The 17,805-nt window shown below is 39.3% G+C and overlaps 1 protein-coding gene across 1 annotated transcript in view; it reads left to right on the top strand.

Annotated features, from left to right (window-relative positions):
• Window positions 1-17,805, top strand: part of LOC124606810 (lanC-like protein 2) — a 144,033-nt gene that overhangs the window by 65,472 nt on the left and 60,756 nt on the right. The window lies entirely within an intron of this gene.

Raw genomic sequence — 17,805 nt, forward strand, 5'->3', positions numbered from 1 at the left:
AATATGATCATAATTTCTCCATACATAGGTGGATGCCAACAAAAAAATTTGCATTCGGAAGAGAAAGTTGCTGACTGAATTTCGTAAATAGATCTCGCCGCAAAGAAAACCACCTTTGTTTCAGTGACTGCCACTCCAATTTGCGTATCATATCAGTGACACTCTCACCCCTATTGCATGATAATACGAAACGAGCTGCCCTTCTTTGCACTTTTTGATGTCCTCCGTCAATCCTACCTCGTAAGGCTCCCACACCGCGCAGTAGTGTTCCAGCAGAGGATGGACAGGTGTAATGTAGACTGTATCTTCAGTGGGTTTGTCGCATCTTCTAAGTGTTCTGTCAACAAAGCAGTCTTCGTTTCACCTTCCCCACAATATTATCTATGTGGTCTTTCCAATTTAAGTTGCTCGTAATTGTAATTCCTAGGTATTTAGTCGAATTGACAGCCATTAGATTTGTGCGATTTATCATATACCCAAAATGTATCGGATTTCTTTTAGTACCCATGTGGATGACCTCACACTTTTCTTTGTTTAGTGCCAATTGCCACTTTTCGCACAATACAGAAATTCTCTCTGGATCATTTTGTAATTGGAATTGATCATCTGATGATTTTACTAGACGGTAAATTACAGTGTCATCTGCAGACAATCTAAGGGGGTTGCTCAGATTATCACCTGGATCATTTATGTAAATCAGGAACAGCAGAGGGCCTGTGACACTACCTTGCAGAATGCCAGATATCACTTCTGTTCTACTCGGTGATTTACTGTCTATCACTACGAACTGTGACCTCTCTGAGAGGAAATCACGAATCCAGACATGTAACTGAGGCGATACTCCATATGCACACAATTTGATTAATAGTCGCTTGTGAGAAACAGTACCAAAAGCCTTCTGGAAATCTAGGAATATGGAATCAGTCTGAGATCCCTTGTTAGCAGCACTCATTACTTCATGGGAATAAAAAGCTAGCTGTGTTGCACAAGAACAATATCTTCTGAACCCATGTTGGTTGTGTATCAATAAGTCATTTTCTTCAAGGTGGTTCATAATGTTAAGAGTACAGTATATGCTCCAAAATCCTACTGCAAATTGAGGTCAGTGATATGGGTCTGTAATTCAATGGGTTACTCCTATTTCCTTTCTTGAATATTGGTGTGACCTGTGCTACTTTCCAGACTTTAGGAACAGACCTTTCGTCAAGTGAGTGGTTGTATATGATTGCTAAGAAAGGCGCTATTGTCTCTACATACTCTGGACCGGAAGACTTGTCTTTCTTTAGTGATTTGAGTTGTTTAGCAACACCTAAGATATCTATTTTTGTATCACTCATGCTAACAGCTGTTCTGGTTTCGAATTCTGGAATATTTGCTTCATCTTCTTTCGTGAAGGAATTACGGAAGACAGTATTTAGTATCTCCACTTTAGTGGCACCACCATCGGTAACATTTCCATCGTTATCACGCAGTGACGGTATTGACTGCTTTTTGCCAGTGGTGTTCTTTACATGCGACCAGAATCTCTTTGGGTTTTCTACCATATTTTAAAACAATATTTCATTGTGGAAACTATTAAAAGCATCTTGCATTGATGTCCGCACTAAATTTCGAGCTTCCATGAAACTTAGCCAGTCTTGCGGATTTTGCATTCTTCTGACTTTGGCATACTTTTTTTGTTGCTTCCGCAACAGTATTCTGACGTGTTTTGTGTACCATGGTGGATCAGTCCTATCTATTATTAACTTATGCGGTATGAATCTATCTATTGCTGTCGATATTGTATCTTTGAATTTGAGCCATGTCTGGTCAACACTTTCATAATTAGCTTGGGAGGAATGGAGACACTCTCTTAGGAAGGCATCAAACGAATCTGTATCTGCTGTTTTAAATAGATATATTTTGCATTTATTTTTAGTGGTTTTGGTTGATATTGTTTTGAGCCTTGCTACAAAGACCTTGTGTGTTCACTAATCCCTGTATCTGTCATGACGCTCTCTATTGGATCAGCATTATTTGTGGCTAGGAGGTCAAGTGTGTTTTTGCAACCATTTACAATTCGTGTTGGCTCATGAACTAAGTGTTCAAAGTAATTCTCAGAGAAAGCATTTAGTACAATTTCAGGAGATGTTTGCTGTCTACCACCGGTTTTGAACATGTATTTCCGCCAACAAATCGAGGGTAGATTGAAGTCTCCACCAATTATAACTGTATGAGTGGAGTACTTATTTTTAATGAGATTCAAGTTTTCTTTGAACTGTTCAGCTATTACATCATCTGAGACGAGGGGGTCTGTAGAAGGAGCCAGTTATTATTTTGGTACGACTGTTGAGTATAACCTCAACCCATAGTAAATCGCAGGAACTATCTATTTCAGCTTCACTACAAGATAAACTACTACCAACAGACACAAACACACCACCACCTACTTTATTTACTCTATCCTTTCTGAACACGGTTTGCACCTCTGTAAATATTTCGGCAAAATTTATCTCTGGCTTTAGCCAGCTTTCTGTTCCTATAATGATTTCATCTTCAGTGCTTTCTATCAGTGCTTGAAGCTCTGGTAATTTTCCAACACAGCTACAACAATTTTCAACTACAATACCGACTGTTGCTTGGTTGATTATTGTCGTTTCTTTGCCGTGCGCCCTTTGAGACTGGAGCCCTTTTTGATCTTTCCTGAGACTGCAGTGAAGGAAGGATCTTTGGTCAGTGTGCGGTTTTGTTTCTAGGTCAAGGTACTGTGAAGATGTCTGGATAGCATACAGACACATATGATACAGTTCCAACACGTAGAAATTCCAGAAGTGAAACTGAGTTATGGAATCAGAAAAAATTATAGCTAACTTGGTGATAGACTGCAAAGTAACTGAGCAGTAAACTTCAGTTATGAATTGTAATAGAATTTTATTTGAATACTCGCTTACTAGTTGCAAGTACTGATTGCTAAACATAGTTCTTTATTTGCTGTCACATATATAAGTGTTTGATTAATTATCAGTTTGAGTTCAAACTTAAGCTTGGGTCGGGCCACAGGCACCATTGGCTAGAACGAGTAATATAGACTCCCAAGTATTAAGTGCAGTCTAAACAATAACTGCTAGATCAAGGAAGGTTTTGAGATGAGGAACTGCAGCCCTGGCCCCATTTTTTCAGGCAACTCAACAGCCCATATTTAGCAAAACAGTGCACAGGCAAATATAGCAAGGAATTTCAGAGCCTTCTTCGGAACATGATGAGAACCACTGCTTGTCTGATTTTCGTCTTCAGCTGTCTTGTCTGCAACATGTATGGCATCTAGTAGTTCATCAGGGCCCTCCAGTAGCCATTGTTGACACTTTGTGAACTCAAATACAAACTACACATGTCAATTCCTTAGGGTTCTATCCAGGACATTTCTGATTTCATGCAACAACATTTAAAGATTCTGATTACAGCATGTAGAGGCTCTATAACACTCAGTATTCTGAAAGTCAGGAATCACATAAAGTTGTGTAATTCTGAGCTTTAGTGTACTGTTAACTAACTAAACTTGGTAAGAGAGTTCAGTTTAGCCTCATGTCTCCTTCATGAGATAATTTTCAGTATTGGCCGCTATCTGCCAGTTCTGCCTAACATTTACATGGGAACAATAATGACTGTTAAAGGATATTAAGTATATGCATACTGCAAGAATGGAGGTCTGTTAACAGTGTATATTTTTACCTCGTACATTACAAACAGGTATGTGCAATTCACAAATGTAAATAACCAAATAATTTCGTTGAGAAAAAACTAATAAAATATTTTTGTGTTTCATTTTGGCTAGCTATGGACCCTGTTAATTTGGCCATGTCTGTCCTTGAGCTTTAACTTTGACCCAGTACCTTGTCATTCATTTTCTGTGAGCTTGCTTTCTTCGGCCTGTGTCTTACCAGTTTCCAGCTTTGTAATCATTTTAATATACTTTTGAGTCAGCAGAAGTTTGCAATTTCTTGACTGATGTTTGTGTGTAGCTTCTTCAAAACTTCTGCTTATTGAGTGGAACTTTGCTCACATTCTTGTAATATGTTAGTTTCATTTCATTAACTCCTGCCTCCCACAGGTACTGCAGTCATATAAAACTTGAGAAATTACATTTTCCTCCTTCAACTGTAATTATTATTTATTTTCTGCTATTGGCAAATTTCAACAGTTAACATCATTTTCAAGGCATGCCATTTGCAAGTGGCAGCTGCAAAGAACAGAATAGCAAAGTAACATTTAATATTGGTAGGGGGAAGGGGAGCTTAATAAAAAATTACAAGAAGTGGCAGTTCCATCAGTACACAGAATCAGTAAAATGTACTTGACATGCATCATCACAAGCCACCAAGCTATTGAGATACCAGCATATGATGGGCAAACCCAGGGTGTCCCTATGACTGTATGTAGGGGGCAGGGCATAGACCTAGGGGTATGGAGTATTTTTAATATTTTGGAGGATTAATGGTGAGTTGTAAGTAGCCATAAAAAAGTTCCAGTTTCAACCCTGTTAAAAAAGAAAAAAATGAATACACATTACTGAAAGAAAAACACCTGACTGCAATATATTTTTTCCTTTAGTTGAGAGCTAGGAGGAGGGCTGCAGTCCCCCCTTGGCTCTGGACTTGGACATCCTTGAGGCAAACATAAAACTTAAAAAGAGGTAGTCACCTTAAACATAGTGGCTGAAATCATTTAATTCTGGTCCATTCATTGCAGCTGACACTTGAAAATTACATAACTGCAGAAAATGGACAATAATGGAATAATAATTGCAATTAAAGGAGAAAACAAGTCCTTTCAGTGCCATTTGAGTTTGTTATCCGTGTGAACATCAAAGACATTTTACATATTGGATTTTAGTTTGTATGACCAGTACTGCCTTATTTCTTAAACTGATGAGGCTGTTACTCCAGTGTATACTGTCTTGTTTCCGAAAGCTGATTTTAACTTTTTTGTGTGCTACAGACGGCAAGTCTGATGGATTAGCAAAAATGCTCTTTTGTCACTCAGATAAGCCTTTACTAATTTGATGGGTTAATACTGTGTTGAAACTGGACATAGCTTTTGAGAGCCATTTAACAAAATGTTTAAACAATTAACTGTAGTAGGCTATTACAGCTTGAGCATCCGCCTGCATACAGCCATGATTCCATGAATAAGGTTGGGCAAACAGCTGAACGTGAGCAGTGTGCTGGACCCCAGCAAGCGTGATTGTACTTCTCTGGCTGAGAGCACATTGAAGGGGGTGGCAGAGTACCTTGCACGTGCATAGAACACTTGTAGTAGGGCCACCTGGCATGTAGCCTGTACCAATTCCGAATACCTGTAGGACTTTAAATTGTTATTTCTTCCTCTCCTCCTCCTCCTCCTCCTCCTTTTCGTTTTGGCCATCTGAGGAACACATTAATTCACATCAGCTTCATTTATTCTGGTTTTCTCCCTGTCCAAAAGTCTTTCATTCTCATACTTTGCAACCTTCTTCACCGTTCTGTCCATGGTGATTTTGTTCTGGGTCTAGTTCTGTCCTCAAAACCAGTAAAGCAAAAAAAAAATTAGTTAAAAACCAGACTGCTGCATGTCTACGGTTCTTGTATTCTCATTTCTCCATATACCTTTGTACCTCTTGGACCGAGCATACTTTGATTTTCTTGTTCACAAGAAACTGTATTATTTGCTATGTTAACCTCCATTGGTCCATTCTAAGGGTGTTTCCAAAGAGCCACCTCTTCCTTTCCCTGATGATGTCTGAGATTCTCTCTATCTTGGTATATAGTCCTTGGTTTGCTTGTCTTCCAAACTGACCATTTCCAGTTCTTTGAGGTCCTAATATCTTCCTGAGAATCTTTCGTTCCACCAGTTATAGTCTCTTAAGTACTCCTGTTCTTACTAGTTTAAGTCTCAGAGGGTTCAATTTCGTATTGACTGAAATATTCTTATTGTTAATGTTCGTAGTTAATTTGTATGTTAAATTTGTTTAGTTTATTTGTGCTCCCATTGCTTCCTTTTCTGTCAGCCCAGTTTCTATCCATTCTCCTGGGTATTTTAATCTTTCTACTTCCTGAATTTTCTCTCCTATTGTCATGCATCTAGGAGCTGCTTTGATGTTTGTCATATGTTGCATCTTCTTGACAGAAATCTGTAGACCCGCTTTAGTCACCTGTCCCTGTAGTTGCATGGCTTGGTTAACCACCTCTTCTAACGATTCCAACAATACCACAGTATCATCTGTGAATGCTAGACAGTCTACCCATGTTTCTTTCTTTTCTTACATCCCGTCTTATTCCACCGACACCTTTTGTTTCTAATAGTCACTTGTTGGTTACCTTATCAAGTTATTTATTTACTGCAATGATAAAAATTATCCTTAAAGCTGTATATTTTATTTCTATGTTTTGTATGTATAATGAATGTCAAAACAATATTGTCTCATCTTCATGCACCTGTTAGGTGTGCTCCACAAATCAAAACTTTTCTATTATTAAACTGTGTACCAGATGCATTATAGGCACCTCCATCAACTGAAGAAAATGCATGGTACTTAGGACATTGTATTCGTGGAGCATGCCTAACAGATACCTGAAGACAGAACAGTATTGTCTTGAAACTGACTGTACATACTTGAGATAAACATCAAAATAAAATAAAATGTGATCTCTCAGATTTTATTGGTGTGGTTTATTATTAGTGAACTTCCAGGTGTTCAGCCAAATTGATGTTTTCATTTTCTGCACAATATTTTGAAAACCAACCCAGCTGTCTTCTTCAAGTGCTGCACATTTTGCTGTTACGTGTACTCACTGCCTGGGCTCCAGCCACACTGCCAGCTATTGTTAGTCTCACACCACTATTTGTAGCTGAGTTCAATCCAGATTGCCACTAGAACAACCTGCCTAAAGAGTCTATTGAAGTAAAGATGTCAGAAAACATAATAAACAAGAACTGAGGTTTCAGTTTAAATAATTCTTGGTGTCTTGGGATCGGTTTTTTATTATCTCACTGGCCATCACATCCATCACAATTGGAAAACACTGAGGGAATTTGTATTTTACAGAATATCAGTGCATACTCTGTTAAAAAAAAAAAGGGGGGGGGGGGGGGTTGCAATAGACGTCGGGACTCGAACTCGGTTGTAAATAGTGGCATGAGACGAACAATAGCTCACAGTCTGATTGGAGTCCAGGCAGTTAGTAAACGTAGTAGCAAAACTTACAGCACCTGAAGAAGACGGCTGGGTTGGTAATCATAATATTGTGCAGAAAATGGGAATACTCGGCTGAATCAGTAATTACAGCTGTAAGAAAATTGCTTTTTATTGGAATAGACTTTACCCTGCTCTGTTTAAATATGCTGCAAAAGACAGTCAGACTGTGATGACGCTGAAAGCACAGTTGGTGCAGTCAGAGCACATAGATGGTCACCATTCTGTTCGAGTAACAAGCTGTATGTAAGAACAGTACTACCTGGGTGCTCAGTAACACAAGTATACATAATACACAATCTCAGAAAGCTATATTATGCTTCTAACATGTCTCATCTTGGCATAGTGCATGAGTTGCAGAGAGTTACAAGAAAGTATTGAAGTAGCGTACTTTAATGGTGTTTTTCTTGTTGCTCAAGAAAATAGGGTAATGTGAGTTTAGGACGAACGTCGTCTATTACTCATTTCACGTATACAAGATGTCAAATTGGCCTAGACAGTAATAAAGATGTAGACGTAAAAGTGATTAAATTTTGAAACATATATATGGCACTATTCCTTATTTATTTAAGAATAAGACTAGAGAAGAAATGAGAGTAAAATTTTATAAAACTGTGTCTCTTACAGCACGCTTCATGGGTACGTAAAAAAAAGAATGTTAGATAAAATGCAAAGCACAGAAATGAAATTTCTAAGAGCAACAATAGGGTATTCTAGAAAACACCACATATGAAATGAAACAATATGCCAAGAACTAAAAGTTGAGCCAACTGAAAGAAGAGTAACCAAATACCACACCACTTGGTAAGAACATGCGCAAAAAATGGACAGTGGGCAGCTTCTCATATATCTTATACACTGAAGCACCAAAGAAACTGTTATAGGCGTGTGTATTCACAGAGAGATGTATACAGGCAGAAAAGAGTGCTGCAAACAACAGTCTGTATAAGACAGTGCCTATATAAGACAACAAGTGCCTGGCGCAGTTGTTAGACCGTTACTCCTGCTACAGTGGCAGGTTATCAAGAGTTGAGTGAGTTTGAACATGGTTTTACAGTCAACGCATGAGCAATGGGACACAGCATCTCTGAGGTGTTGATGAAGTGGGGATTTTCTCATATGACCATTTCACAAGTGAACTGTTAATATAAGGAATCTGGTAAAACATCAAATCCCCAAAATTGCTGCGGACGGGAAAAGATCCTGCAAGAACGGGACTGAGGACGACTCAGGATATTTGTTTAAGTGACAGAAGTGCAACACTTCTGCAAATTGCTGCAGATTTCAGTGCTGAGCCATCAACATGTTTCAGCATGCAAAGCATTCAACAAAATGTCATCGATATTGGCTTTCGGAAGGTCCACTCATGTACCTCGCGACACGAAGCTCTACGCTTCGCCTTGGCCCATCAACACTGATGTTTGACTGTTGATGACTGGAAACATTTTGCCTGGTCGGACAAGTCTCATTTCAAATTGTATCGAACAGATGGACATGTGCAGGTATGGAGACAACCTTGTGAATCCATGGACCCTGTTTGTCAGCAGGGAACTGTTCAAGCTGGTGGAGGCTCTGCAGTGGAGTGGGACGTGTGCAGTTGGAGTTATATGGGACCTCTGATATGTCTAGATGTGACTCCGACAGGTGACACCCACGTAAGCATCCTGTCTGACCACTTGCATCCATTCATGTCCATTGTGCATTCCAACAGACTTGGGCAGTTCCAGCAGGACAATGGAACACCCCACACGTCCATAATTGCTTCAGAGTGGCCCCAAGAACACACTTCTTAGTTTAAACACTTTTGGCTGCCAATCTCCCCAGACATGAACATTATGGAGCATATCTGGAATGTCTTGCAATGTGCTGTTCAGGAGAGATCTCCACTCCCTCGTACTCTTGCATATTTATGGACAGACCTGCAGAATTCATGGTGTCAGTTCCCTCCAGCACTACTTCAAACATTAGTCAAGTTCATGCAATGTCGTGTGCTGCATGCTTGCGGGGGCCTTATATGATTTTAGGCAGGTGTACGAGTTTCTTTGCCTCTTCAGTGTATAAGCCTTAGCTTATAAACAGGCATGAAGAAGAGAAATTGGAAGATGTAAGAAGAGGTAATCTGTGAAGACATAACAGACCGAATGCCTAATCCATGATTTGTAAAGTAGAAAAATTAAAATTTCTTCCCCAATTTAGATCTTATGTCATCTTTCTCTGCTTCATTGCAGAAAATCATTACACCACAAAAGGTAACAGAGACTACTAGCAACTTCACACTTCATTCCTAAATTCAAATAATTCTTCAGATCTTCTCATACTACAGATTACCAGTTTTAGAATGTACAGGGTGTCTCTCCCAAGAGCCTTCAAGCACTTTTCTCTGGTGTTTCTGCAGATATTTGCAACTTTTTTTGTTGCAAGGTGTAGCTGGAGTCAGTTCAAACAAATTCTGATCATCATCTCTTTTATACAGTATCTGGCATCAATGGTAAGTGTTGGTTTGTTTCTTGTTACAATCAAAATTATATTGAAAGTGGAATTTTATGTGCTCATTCTACAGAGCGATCCCAAGTAAGCCTAATATGATATTCCTTTTATCAATTATATTAATAGGGACAGTAAAGCACGAAGAATAATAGTACTCCAGCCTATCACTACTGCCGTGACCCATGCTGAACACTGCTGCCATGCAGCAGTGCTGGTAAGTTGCTGCTGGAGTATTGGGTATTCTTTGAGTTTTACTGTCCTGTTAATATACATTGATAAAGGGAATGTTGCACTAGACCAGTTTGGAACCACTCTGTCATATGGGCATGTAAAAATCCACTTTAAAAATAATTAAGTTTGTAATCAGAAGCAAACCAATGCTTTCTGTTGATGCTGGGCATCATGTGGAAGATGTGATGAGTAGGATTTCTTTGGGCTGACCCCAGCTACTTGTTGCAAAAAAGAAATTGTAAATGTCGACTGAAACACACGAGAAAATGCACCTGGCGACTCATACGAGAGACACCCGGTATAGTTAGTACCAGTTTTCTACATTTAACAAAATTCGTATATTTTCCCTGACATAAGTCTGAGGCTTGTTAAGAAAAGTCTGAACATATAGTACTAAAAGCAACCATCGGTTCCTCAAAACATTTGCACTCATCAAATATCATTTTTATTGTTGTGTCACTTGCTGTAGTTATTCTACATGATCACTGACAAAGTGCACATACAATGTCAGTAACCATTTTCTTACAAAAATAAACAAAAATAAAGGCTTTAGCTCAACATTACTAGTATAAAAAGTTAGCAATTGCAGCTCTGCAATATTGTTTTCAATGAATGGTGAAATGAGGAGAGAAGCATTCTGCAACCAGAATCAAGTGTGTAACTTCACAATAATTCAAATACCAAGTAACTGCAGTGAATCGCAAAGCCTTTCAGGTAGTGAGGTCAGAGTGTCACTGTGTTATTAAAGAGAGCAAAAAGACATTGCAGCACTAATTCCTAAACTCTTACAAATTATTCCACGAAGTCAGTAGTAGTACATGAGAGAGGCTAGTAACAGAGTGTCTATTTCGTAACCAGTTGATTATGGAATCAAATCCCGGTCGAATGACAGAAATTTTTCAGTCTAAATTTAACTTTGGCTTCATTTGTCAGTGATAAGATTCGTATTCAACATTAAGCTGTAGGTCCACTTTCTCCGCTAGGATTACTGGCTAGAATTAGGGCACACTACTCGACAAAGTGACATTAGTTGAAAGGCTTCCATAAGGCTGTTCAGCCACATGAAATTATTGTATATTCCGTGAGACCGTCAGGTGAATTTTTGAGCAATGGAAGAATCTCCAGTTACTTGTGTGATGAACAGTAGTTGTCTTCACAGGACAGTCCAGGCAGTGCAGAACAGAATTAACAGCTATTTTCAACCAACATCCAGCTTGTAATCATCACAAAAACATCATCCAGAACAGTGAGTGGGTCTTTTGTTAAAACAATGAGGAAATTTACAGCTGCCCCTTCTCCATTTGGAAGATGGTTTCAGTACTGTCCATTCCTATTGACATGGCACCTTCTCACAAAAAGATACATTTCAGCAGTTCCTGGCACCTCACAAGAAGGAAAAAGGAAAGCCTTCCCCCCTTTTTTTAAAATTTTATGCAGCTGACAGGACATTTTCTTGTTTCATAGAAGAAAGTTATTTTTATCTCTCTTGTGAAATTTGTGAAATGTACAAGCATTAATGGCTACAGCAATGTTGCCCTCATGATCCATGTGATAAAGTCTTAGAATGTATGGAGAACTCATCTTCGATTTCTTGAGAATAAAGTCAGTTCCTCAGCTGATTTCTATGTAGAATCAGTACACCCTTCATAATACACTCCTGGAAATTGAAATAAGAACACCGTGAATTCATTGTCCCAGGAAGGGGAAACTTTATTGACACATTCCTGGGGTCAGATACATCACATGATCACACTGACAGAACCACAGGCACATAGACACAGGCAACAGAGCATGCACAATGTCGGCACTAGTACAGTGTATATCCACCTTTCGCAGCAATGCAGGCTGCTATTCTCCCATGGAGACGATCGTAGAGATGCTGGATGTAGTCCTGTGGAACGGCTTGCCATGCCATTTCCACCTGGCGCCTCAGTTGGACCAGCGTTCGTGCTGGACGTGCAGACCGCGTGAGACGACGCTTCATCCAGTCCCAAACATGCTCAATGGGGGACAGATCCGGAGATCTTGCTGGCCAGGGTAGTTGACTTACACCTTCTAGAGCACGTTGGGTGGCACGGGATACATGCGGACGTGCATTGTCCTGTTGGAACAGCAAGTTCCCTTGCCGGTCTAGGAATGGTAGAACGATGGGTTCGATGACGGTTTGGATGTACCGTGCACTATTCAGTGTCCCCTCGACGATCACCAGTGGTGTACGGCCAGTGTAGGAGATCGCTCCCCACACCATGATGCCGGGTGTTGGCCCTGTGTGCCTCGGTCGTATGCAGTCCTGATTGTGGCGCTCACCTGCACGGCGCCAAACACGCATACGACCATCATTGGCACCAAGGCAGAAGCGACTCTCATCGCTGAAGACGACACGTCTCCATTCGTCCCTCCATTCACGCCTGTCGCGACACCACTGGAGGCGGGCTGCACGATGTTGGGGCGTGAGCAGAAGACGGCCTAACGGTGTGCGGGACCGTAGCCCAGCTTCATGGAGACGGTTGCGAATGGTCCTCGCCGATACCCCAGGAGCAACAGTGTCCCTAATTTGCTGGGAAGTGGCGGTGCGGTCCCCTACGGCACTGCGTAGGATCCTACGGTCTTGGCGTGCATCCGTGCGTCGCTGCGGTCCGGACCCAGGTCGACGGGCACGTGCACCTTCCGCCGACCACTGGCGACAACATCGATGTACTGTGGAGACCTCACGCCCCACGTGTTGAGCAATTCGGCGGTACGTCCACCCGGCCTCCCGCATGCCCACTATACGCCCTCGCTCAAAGTCCGTCAACTGCACATACGGTTCACGTCCACGCTGTCGCGGCATGCTACCAGTGTTAAAGACTGCGATGGAGCTCCGTATGCCATGGCAAACTGGCTGACACTGACGGCGGCGGTGCACAAATGCTGCGCAGCTAGCGCCATTCGACGGCCAACACCGCGGTTCCTGGTGTGTCCGCTGTGCCGTGCGTGTGATCATTGCTTGTACAGCCCTCTCGCAGTGTCCGGAGCAAGTATGGTGGGCCTGACACACCGGTGTCAATGTGTTCTTTTTTCCATTTCCAGGAGTGTATAACTATGCCAGAGATGACTCTGCAGCAGGCTTTCTTTTGTAGGTAACATCCCATAGGAGTCTCTCTCGACCGAAAGACATAAAAATACCATTTGAAGGCATCTCCAGCAACAAGGCTTTCAGGGATGACTACCTATATGGTCCTTCTTGTCATGGCACTGTTTCCCCACAATAAAAGCAGTGTCTACAATAAGGAGAGTACTGTTAGTTGCAACTGATAATGGAAGAGTGGGCTGCATGCACAGGCTGTAAATTCTAGGCACAGAAATTGTGTGTGTTGACATCCGTCATTCACTAAGACCTGTATTTTTAACTAGAGACATGATTCTCAGCACAAGAGATTCAGTCTCTGTATGTTGTTACTGACAGAATCTCTCCTGGCTCTAGCATACGAGAGCCTTGAAAGCAAGGTTTCTTGAAATGCTTAACATTATTAGGGGCTCGGCTGCAGGTCTTTGGGGACCAGTGAAGCATACCTACTACAGTTTTATAAGGCTTTTGTGCAGACCAGGCAGGATTTTGAAAATTAGGTCTATGAATCAACTGGTTGGAGGCATCACCTATCATGGCTGCTATCAAGGCCCAAAATTCATTTAGATTTGACAAAGTACAAAAAAGAGGGTGCCCAGAGTACATTTTTAAAAATATCATAAAATTACATTCATTTTAAATCAGTGTCACAAGCATTCCAGTCTACACTAAAGGGTCTAAAAATGTAGACGATGTAAACAGCTCTCTGGTTTGCCCTGATTTTGATCTCAAGATATATTTACTGAATGAGTTCACTGCTGTGATTCATAGATAAAGGTGATCTTGAGGGCACTGGAGAGGGAGAAATGAAATTCGTCAACAATCCATGAAACTGAGTGCATCTCAAGCCAATCAGCACATGCACCTTTCAGAGAAACCACTCCAGGCTGTTCAGGACACTGCTTCATGTGCATCATCTAGGGAGAAAGTTAGGGCACGTGGGAATTTAGTGTAATGAATTAGAGCAGATGAACCAGCTAAGGAGATATGTTAAAAATGATATGTCATGTGCAGCTGTCGAACATAAGGTAGGCCAAAACAACCTAGTAAATAAGTCATCGTCAAAATTTATGCTCCTGCACCAAAATGTACAATCCTTATCAAATAAAGTTAGTGAGATAGAAATATTGTTATCAGATGAACTAAAAAAAGTGTCAGTTATATGTGTTAGTGAGCACTGGTTATCAGAAAATATGTTACATCACACAAGGATAGAGGGCTTTACCCTTTCGTCTTTTTTTTTTTTTAGGAAAACCTCCATGTATGGAGGAACATGCATATATGTTAGAGAGGACGTCAAAGACGATAATTTAAAGTTCACTAACCAGCTAGGGGAAGAGCAAAACTTCGAAATTTCTGCTACACAACTGACAAATTTAAATATAATTGTTATTTGCATATATAGAAGCCCAGATGGAAACGTAACTACTTTCATTGAAAATCTTGAGAAGGCACTTAACAGTATAAAAATAGTTAGTAAAACAACCATCATATGTGGTGACTTTAATATAGATTTCAACAAGAACTCAAAAGATAGATTAAACCTTGAGGCCTTATTAAAAACCTACAATATACATGCAACTATCAAATCCCCCACCAGAGTCACCAAATCGTCAAGCAGTGCTATAGATCAGATACTAATAAATACAGATAAATATTTATACAAATCTGGAAATATGAATACAGGTTTCAGTGATCATTATGCACAGTTTATTGAATTCCCAGTAGAGACTGCAGGAAATACTGAACAACAAATGACAAGCAAAGGCAGAAATTTTAGCAGGCACAACCTAGAACACTTCAGGCACTTACTAAAAAAAGAAACGTGGAATGATATAGACAACTATGAGGACACATGTAAAAAGTTTGACATGTTCATAGAAATATTCTCCCATTATTTCAATATTTCTTTTCCAGTTAAAAACCAAACATTATAAACTAGAAAAAGAAATGTTACATGGCTGGCGAAAGGCATTAAAATATCATGTGCTGAAAAGAGGAGACTATGAAACCTCAAAAACACAAAATGTTACCGAAGAATTTCTGGTGTATTTCAAGAATTATAAGAGAGTCATAAAAGAAGCTAAAAAAAACAACAAATGATCACCATATAAAAATGGTCAGGAACAAAATGAAAGCCATGTGGAAGATAGTCAGAGAACAAGTGGGAAATGAGACCTCCCAAAATGTAAATCTCCAGGTAATCCAAGATGGCAAAAAAATTACAAATCCAGAAGAAGTAGCCAATGCTTTTAATACATACTTTGCAAATATTAGTGAAAAATTACTCTCTGACATAAAATCTTCAAATAAAAATCCTGCTACAACACCATCAAATCAAAATAGAAACTGCAACTCCCTATTTCTTACTCCAACCAACCCTAAGGAAATTATACTATCAATTAGAGAGTTAACAAAACAATATTTTCAACAGGTGTGGCTGAGATTCCAGATTATGTCAATAAAAATGTGGGTGACCTCATTGTAATACCATTAGCCCACATTTTCAACAGTTCATTAACAAAGGAGTCTTTCCTTCCTGCTTAAAGACAGTGAAACTGAAACCACTGTTCAAAAAGGGTAAGAAAGAAGACATAGCCAATTATAGACCTATTGCCTTGCTATCTACATTTTTGAAAATACTAGAAAAATTTTTTCATAAGAGGTTGCTAGATTTTCTAGAAAAGTGCAAAATATTATCCACAACCCAACATGGCTTCCGGAAAGGCCGATCAACAGAAACAGCAATATATGAATTTCTGGGTGAAGTACTCGAAAAAATTGATAGTGGACAAAAAGTAACTGGCATATGCCTTGATCTGTCTAAGGCTTTCGACATCATAGACCACACCCTATTGCTGCAGAAGCTTGAAAGAATTGGTATCAGAGGTATACCTAACAACTGGCTTGGATCATATCTTACTGACCGCAAGCAAGTAGTAGAAATACATTTTCACAAAGAAAATAAATCAACAAGACACTATTCTGATTATAAAGCAGTAAAATATGGAGTACCACAGGGCTCGGTACTGGGCCCCATCCTATTTTTGATATATATAAATGACCTAACATCAACCAACCAGTACCATAGCACTATTCAGTTTGCAGATGACACAAGCATATTAGTCAGTGGGAAGACAGCAGAGATACTACAGACAAGACTGTCTGAGGCATTAACAAATGTTGTAAACTGGTTCAACCAAAACAAACTAATAATAAATAAAAGTAAAACAGTAGCATTAAATTTTCATAATGTCAAGAGAAACACTGAAGAGGATATAAGAATTCAGATGTCAGACACAGATATTGCAAGTGTGCCTGATACAAAATTTGTGGGAAACTCACATTGACAACATATTAAAGAAGCTAAGTACCATGCGTTATTTAATGAGAGTGCTAGAAAACTGCTGTCATAAGGACTGTCTAATGACAGTTTACTATTCTAATATACATTCTGTCCTAAAATATGGGATCTCTTTCTGGGGTAACTCGCCATCCTGCCTAAAACTCTTCAGGATGCAAAAAAGAATAGTGAGAATCATGCCTGGAATAATTCTTTGATTATTTAAAAGGATGGGGATTCTTCCCCTTCTATGTATTTTCCTATTTGAAAGTGCAATCTTTATAAAGAAATATACAATAACAAATCCTAGTATCCACCCCAAAAATGAAAATGTTCATCATCATAATACAAGACAGAAAACTGACTTTCATGGACTCCATACAAAAACCAGTTTGTGCCAAAAAGGAACATTACACCATGGAAAAATTATCTACAATAAATTGCCAAGAGAAATTAAAGTAAAGACTGATGTAAAAAATTTTAAAGCTGCATTAAAAGAATATCTGTTGACACATTGCTTTTATAGCGTGGAAGAGTTCCTCCAAAATCCTCGAGAGTCTAAGTGATGATTACAAAAATACTGTAACCATTAATACTAGCCTATAAATACATTCAGATGTAATTCTCAAGTTTCCAATGGGGTTCAAGTATAAGTTGTATACCGACTTGCCCAGTATTTGAAGTAAAATTCTGTGAATGTAATTCTCTAGTGTACATGTCAGTTCATAGTGTAGAAGAGTTCCTCAGAAATCCTTAGAGCTTAAGTGAGGCTCATGCAAATACTGTAATCATTAATGTTGGCTTATACATGTATTCAGTTATAAACTTCAAGTTTCTAATGTGGTTTAATTATAACTTACACATTGACTTGCCCAGTATATGAAGTGCTGTAAAATTTTGTGAACATAATTTTCTAGTTTCTGAAGTGTTTTAATTGTAAGATATACTTTGACCTGTCCAATATCTGATGTGCTGTACTGTACATGTAAGATTTACTGAACCAATAAATACAATACATGCACAGTACTTATTGTGGCACAATACAAATTCCCCCAGCATGCAGTGACCTCTCTATTAAGGCTTAGGACCATGTGCTGTCAGGAAGAAGTGACTAGTTGTGGCTGATGAAAACAACCACCTAGCCTGTTGCAGCTCCTTCCAGTTACTAAGGTGGAATGTTTTAGTGTGTTTTTAACACATTCATAGTAAAGCTTTTATTTGTTTTAAATATCTCTCAGCCAAGAAAAATTTTTGCAGGTGCAAGTAAAAACCCAAACAAAAACAAATTGTGCTACATTACTGTGCATTATGCATTTTTTTCCATTTGTGTTGTGGAAAATATGTGGAACTAAAATATTTAGACATTCTTTGATTATTGCCATTTTGTTGAAAACTGATATTTTGTACTTTGATTGTGTGTACAAAATACAA

This window comes from Schistocerca americana, chromosome 3 (assembly GCF_021461395.2).
Source record: "Schistocerca americana isolate TAMUIC-IGC-003095 chromosome 3, iqSchAmer2.1, whole genome shotgun sequence".
Lineage (NCBI taxonomy): Eukaryota > Metazoa > Arthropoda > Insecta > Orthoptera > Acrididae > Schistocerca > Schistocerca americana.